Source organism: Nicotiana tabacum, chromosome 22, assembly GCF_000715075.1.
Source record: "Nicotiana tabacum cultivar K326 chromosome 22, ASM71507v2, whole genome shotgun sequence".
Classification (NCBI taxonomy): Eukaryota; Viridiplantae; Streptophyta; class Magnoliopsida; order Solanales; family Solanaceae; genus Nicotiana; species Nicotiana tabacum.
The window spans coordinates 161,453,317-161,461,114 of NC_134101.1; positions in this window are offsets into that span (position 1 = coordinate 161,453,317).

Consider the following 7,798-nt stretch of genomic DNA (forward strand, 5'->3'; position numbering starts at 1 on the left):
ATATATTATATTATGGATGTTCATTTAGTACTCAGTTGTAAATAAACTTCCTGAAGAAGCTTATCCATATGGGACTCCACCGTAAATATGTTTATCTATTTAAGTACTCTATTGGAAATAAGTTTCCTGAAGAAGCTTATCATTTTGATACCCGATTATGGATAAACATTACCTCCGGTAGAAGATTATTCATACCGGGTATAATAAGTTTATCCTTTCAGTACTCAGTTATAGATAAATATTATCCCCGGTAGAAGATTATCCATACCGGGTATAATAAGCTTTCTTTTCAGTAACCAGTTATGGATAAATATTAACTCCGGTAGAAGATTATCCATACCGGGTATAATAAGCTTATCTTTTCTGTACCCAATTATGGATAAATATTATCCCCGGTAGAAGATTATCCATATCGGGTATAATAAGCTTATCCTTTCAGTACCCAGTTATGGATAAACATTACCCCCTGTAGAAGATTATCCATATCGGGTATAATAAGCTTATCCTTTCAGTATTCCGTTATGGATAAACATTGCTCTCAGTAGAAGATTATCCATATCTGGTATTGTATCAGCTTACACAACAGCTTCCTTTCTTCTATAAATAAAAGAGATTTCAATTCATTATGTACATCAGTTTGAATTCGAATAATATATCAGTTTCTCTCTATACTTGTTTTTACTTTATAGTCTTTATTTTATAACACGTTATCAGCACGAGACTCTGCCATCTCGAGCAAATATTTTGAAAGTATCTGAGGTAAGAACTTTCTTTTCCTAAATAATGTCAAATCTTTCTAAACTTAAATTTGTAGCCCTGGATATATCGGGCAAAAGCTACATGTCTTGGGTGTTTGATGCTGAAATTCATCTTGATGCGATGGGTCTAGCAGACACCATCAAACACAAAAATCAGGCATCAAACCAAGACCGTGTCAAAGCAATGATATTCCTACGCCATCACCTTGATGAGGGCCTGAAAATGAAATATTAAATCAGGCATCAAACTAAGATCCAGTCATATTGTGGAATAATTTGAAAGATAGATATGACCACCTGAAGATGGTCGTTCTTTCACAAGCACGATATGATTGGACTCATCTAAGACTACAAGATTTTAAATCTATCAGTGAGTATAATTCTGCTATGTTCAGAATTATTTCCCAATTGAAGTTATGTGGTGATAATATTACTGATCATGATATGTTGGAGAAAACTTTCACCACTTTTCATGCCTCGAATATGCTCCTGCAGCAGCAATATCGAGAGATGGGATTTAAAAAGTATTCTGTACTTATCTCATATATTCTTATAGCCGAGCAACATAATGGGCTATTAATGAAAAATCATGAATGCCGACCTACTGGTTCTTGTCCATTCCCTGAAGTGAATGAGACGAACTTCCACCAGGCTAAACATGGAAAAGGTCGTGGCCCCAGTCGTGGTCATGGTCGTGGTCGGGAAAGAAACTCTAATCATGGTAATAATAATGCACCAAAGAACACTCCTCACCACCAGCAGTGGAAAAGGAAGGAACAAAAGCATAAAGCGGTGCAAGCACCAAATGCAGAAAATGCATGTTATAGATGTGGAGAAAAAGGGCATTGGTCACGTACCTATCGTACGCCAAAGCATCTGGTTGAGCTTTATCAAGCCTCCCTAAAGAAGACAGAGAAAAATGTTGAAGCACATTTTATTTCTGAAGATAATTTAGACTTCATGCATTTGGATGTAACTGATTACCTTACACTCCCAGAAGGAGAAACAAGTCATGTAATCGGTGGTGAATCTGTAGAAATGTAAATATTTTAATTTTTGTTATTTGTAATAGATAGTACGGTTATGTAATTGTTGTACATAAAGAAAAATTATGATTTGATAATGATGTTTACTATAATATATCTTGTTTATGTCATTTTGAAGAATATGGATAACATTATTAGATCAACTTAAACTCTAGCAGAGTTTGCAAGAAATATACAACCACAAGAAGTGGTTATATTTCGTATATCTCATTGTAATTATATTTTGTTAACTACCAGAAGTGGTATATGCCTATGATCACCAAAAGTGATAATTTAGGCTTTCTATGGTTACAATTGAAGATAAGCTACATAAATATTCTCTATATTAAATGCACGCCTCGATTTGCTCCTGAAGTAGTAAATATTTTAAAAGAGGTTGAGGCATCACAATTTGATGTGATTAATGCGCATTCAGATAATTATGTTCGATTTCCTGAAGGATGAGAACTTTTGATAATATTAATCCATTCCCTGAAGTGAATGTGACAATACTAATAAGTCGGGTAAATATGAACGCGCTCTTGATGTGAATACATTACAATTCACCTCCAGAAGAGTTAATATAATTGAGAGAATATATACTCAATATTTCGTATTTTAAATTTGCTCCTGAAGAAGTAACACAATTGAAATTGCCTCCTGAAGTGGAAAAATATTATGAAAAGGAGTTTTCGTGTGCTTAAACAATTGTTTTACATTGTTTATTTGATTGTGATTTTCTCTCATGACACCAGCAGTGTCTGAGCAATATTTGATAGTACAAAATGTATCAACAACTCCTGAGGAGCTAAATGTTTGCCTAAAGAATACATGACACCAGTAGTGCCATATAAATATTAGATTGTGGATAATAAATGAAGGCTCTCGAAGAGCTTATATACAAATATGTCATTCATATTATATGATTATGGTCAAAACTTATGTTGTAGTAAACCTGAAGTTTACTAATACAAATGGCTATCATATTGAGACTACAAATGATTGGAAGATTGATAATCTTCATGTTTCCACAATCATAGGGGGTAAATTAATATGTATGTGAGAAGTTACCCGCCTTATTCTTTAATTTGTACTATATCATGTATCACAGTAAACCAGAAGTTTACTAAAGCAAAAGTTTATGCCATAGTAAACCAGAAGTTTACTAAGAGATAACACATGACATGATAAACTTGAAGTTTTCATTTGCCATTTTTAAATGAGCTATTTGAGAATTCAGATAAGCATATACTAAAGAACTAGAAGATTCTTCAGGAATTCTCATGTGTTGCTTGTTCTCATAATGAATTGATTATACCAGCTAAAGTTGGGACTAAGACCCCTGATTCTGAAATATATAAAAGGTGAATATGGGCACGTTCACCTATCATGTGAACCACTTATAGGTGCATATATGAGATGGTTACATGTGTAATTATTGTCAACCTGCAGTTTGGCATTTGGAATTGTTTTTCTCGATTAAGAGCATAATTTTCAGATTATGAAATCAAGATAGTTCATCTTGATAATGTTGGTTTATATCCAAGCTGGTTTAGCATTGAATACCTCCTATTAATGGCTAAACCATTGCTTATGAGAACAAAGCTTCATGTGTTGGTCTAAGATTTTCTAAATTGCATATAGCAGCACTTGTATGCATCATATCAACAATATATGATAAGTCCTCCCTTCACAATTGGTTTAGGATCAGAAACCAAATATTTTTACTATCTTTTGTTGCATGGTATATGATTAATTTCTCTACCATAATACACAAAGATATGTTTCCCAAAGATGATTGGGGATATATGTTAGTTTTTCTAACATTTGGGAGATGGAATAAACAGTTGAAAAATATGATATATGAATCGAATTATCATGATCCTCACTTAGAAGATAATTCAAGTCGAATGCCAGAAGCATTTGCTGATCCAAAATTAAATATCATATTTCAGCTGCAAATGCTCCTATTAAAATTAAAGTCCCTGAAGGATAGAGTTTACTGTACGCATGAAGCGTGGTAGACCAATCGGTTCCAAAGGTAACAATCCTTGAAAAATAGTAGGAGCTAATGATCAAAATGATCATAATGAGGAGGAAATAAGCTCTAGAAGAGCCCACGACATAACATTTCATGAAACTCCCGAAAAAGTTTAGGTACCTGAAAATAAAGAAAGTGATGAGATCTCTACAAGTTATGTCGCTTCGGAACTGACACAAAATGATCGTCGACGATATATTTAATACAATATAGTGCACAATATTGTAAAAGATTGTGAGGATCGGACTAGCAGTCCAGACACTTGAAAATGTCATACCATTTAGATACAAGTCTTAATCTATATGACTTATTTGGCTAAATCTATATGAAGATCCTTGAAGGATTGAAAATGCCCGAAGTATATAATTCAAAGTCTTGAGAAATGTACTCGATCAAATTATAAAGATCTCTGTACGGTTTAAAGCAATCTGTGCGCGTGTGGTATAATCGCCTCAGTAAATATTTACTGAAAGAAAGTTACATAAATTATGTTATTTGTCCATGTATTTTTATAAAGAAAATGTCATCAAAATTTGTTACACTTGTTGTTTATGTTGGTGACATAAATCTTGTTGGAACTCCGGAAGAGCTCCAAGAGGGTCTTAAAAATACTTTTACATGGACAAAGTGTACTCATTAAGTGCACCAATGAATATTCAATCACTTGAAGTGAATAAGGATTCGTTCCAACCTCTAGAAGAGGATGAGGAGCTCCTTGGCCCTGAAATACTCTATCTCGGTGTAGATGATGCACTTATTTATCTTGCTAATGCTAACAAAAGTGGTGCAGATTGTATTGATAATGCATATGCAGGTTATTTATCCGATACCCATAAAGCTCGATTTCAAACCGGCAAGCAGGGAGTGCATATGATTGAGATCAATGATTCATTCGAGAAACATGTGGGTTGGAATGTGATAAAAGACCCACAATATTATACGGAGACAATATTTCATGCATAACACTATTAAAGGGAGGATTTATAAAAGGAAATAGAACGAAGAACATTTCACCAGAATTATTCTACATACATGATCTTCAGGAAAATTGTGACATTGGTGTGCATCAAATTAGTTCAAGTGACAATCCAGCAGATTGTCTTTACCAACATCAATTTTTGAGAATATGGTATACAAGATTGGAATGCGGAGACTCAAATATTTGAAATAAGATTTTTTTCAGGGGGAGTAAAATGTGCGCTGTACTCTTTTTCCCTTACTAAGGTTTTTCCCACAACGTTTTCCTTATAAGGTTTATAATGAGGCAGCCAACAATGCGTATTACTAAATATGTGTACTCTTTTTCCTTCACTAGGATTTTTCCCACGTGGTTTTTCCTAGTAAGGTTTTAATGAGGCACATTATCTTTTAATGAACATCCAAGGGGGAGTGTTATAAATATATTATATTATGGATGTTCATTTAGTACTCCGTTGTAAATAAACTTCCTGAAGAAGCTTATCCATATGGGACTCCACCGTAAATATGTTTATCTATTTAAGTACTCTATTGGAAATAAGCTTCCTGAAGAAGCTTATCACTTCGATACCCGGTTATGGATAAACATTACCCCCGATAGAAGATTATCCATATCGGGTATAATAAGCTTATCATTTTAGTACTCAGTTATAGATAAATATTATCCCCGGTAGAAGATTATCCATACCGGGTATAATAAGCTTATCTTTTCAGTACCCAATTATGGATAAATATTATCCCTGGTAGAAGATTATCCATACCGGGTATAATAAGCTTATTCTTTCAGTACCCAGTTATGTATAAACATTACCCCGGTAGAAGATTATCCATATCGGGTATAATAAGTTTATCCTTTCAGTACTCCGTTATGGATAAACATTGCTCTCAGTAGAAGATTATCCATATCTGATATAGTAGCAGCTTACACATCAGCTTCCTTTCTTCTATAAATAGAAGAGATTTCAGTTTATTGTGTACATCAGTTTGAATTCGAATAATATATCAGTTTCTCTCTATACTTGTTTTTACTTTATAGTCTTTATTTTATAACAATAATCTTATATAGATTTCTAACAACAAACAGATAAAAGTTAACGTAGAGTATAATGGTAAATTCATGTTTACATTTTGAGTAGAAATTAGTGATTATGAAAGATTGATTTTTGTTAATGCAACAAATAATGGCCACATCTCACATCACCTTCAAATTTTTAAAATTTGAGCTTATGGATCTTTTTGACCGAAGAAAAAAGATGATTAACAACAACAACAAAGACAACTATACATAATTAGATATAGAAAAAACTTCGTTTGGTATGAGGGATAAGGTGGAATAAAATGTGAAATTAAATTTATATTGTGTTTGGTTCGCGGTATAAATTTAACCAAACACGATATAAATTTAATCCAAGACCTAATCTAGGATATCCCATCTTATCCCACCGTATTCTATTAAACTTGAAATTATTTTATCTCACCTCCATATGGTACAAATTAGTCCCGAGATTATTGTAGACATGTGATTATTGATCCTCCCCAAGATTTTTTATATTTTAGCATGTAAATATTTAATTTAGGCCTAACATCGCTATTTCAACTAATTTTGATTGTTTTACCTTATTTCGTCTCAAGAAAATGAAATTACAAAAATATTTTAGTTTGCGTATCTTTCATAAATTTAAATATAAAAATATACAAAAATAGTACCTTATCTTTATTTTTTGAAAACACAAAAATAGTTATTTTTGCACTTTTAATTTTAATTTTTAAACTTTGGTAGTTTTTCCTTTAACTTGGTTCTTAATTATTGATGGTAATTGTTATTAGGGTATTTAGTCTGTTAATCAATTTAATGTAGATTTATCAGTTTGGTTAATCCTGAATTAGTAAGTCAATTAGTATAATTTTAATCGTTGAAACCATTTCAGTATATGTGACATTTTGTGCTTACAATTTGATAATTAGATAAGGACTAGTTTTAGGATTGTTTAATCAAAAGAGGTTTACCTACTTAAAAAACTTCTATAATGGTAGGGATAGAATTGCACTAATTAAGTTAAGTGGAAGATTAAAAATGAAAAAGTTGAATTGATAATGGGAATGACACTAATTGAATGCCTATTAGAGGACTGGAAAATACAGATATAGAGAGGATAGAGTCCAAAGATAGAAAGAGAGCTATAGAGCCGCAGACCCTAAGAAATTGGATCATCTTTCACTTTGAGAGAACAAGAGCAGCGGCACACAATTGGGAAAGGGGAAAGCAGAGGGGACTCAGACATTTTCATAGAAGAGAGAACAAGCTTCAATCCCTAAAAATTTTGAAAAAGAACGCACACCCGCTTCGGCTCGAGTTGTCCGCTCTGGTAAGCCAGGTCTAGAATAATAAATTCAGGTTTTCAAACATAGTATAACATAGCCTCACGCAGGATCCCTAGTAGGAGCGCTTGCTTTCATCATCTGCATTTTGACTTTGGGGACTCAACACAGGGGTTTGGTCCGTCTAGGACAGGTGCACCCAAAATAACAGACCATCTTGATGCATCTTATGTGCTACATGTTGCATTTATTCAAGGGTAAAAGGGTCATTTGGCAGACCAATGATAGTTGAGGGCAAATGAAAAATGAAAAATGAGAAAGAAAAAAAAGAAAAAAAGAAAATAAAGAGTGAAGTGTGGAGATAAAGCTAGTTGGCTCAATTATGTTGTTAAAAAAAGAGTTTGAAAATTCAGGAAAAAAAAAAGATTTTGCACTTTTTCATCATTTTTCAAAAATCAGAAATAAAAAAAAAATCCTAAAAGATTTTGCATGTTTCATCATTTTTCAAGAAAAAGCAAAAAAAATAATGTTTTCTCTAAATTAGTTGTTTTTTTTTTAATTATCGCCCATATCCAAGCTGCCCGAACTACGCGAACCTGATTCTCGTCTCTCGGGGCGGCATACGTAGATAACCCACATAAGGTCCAGTCTTCCTAGTAAATCTTAGGTTCTTGGCT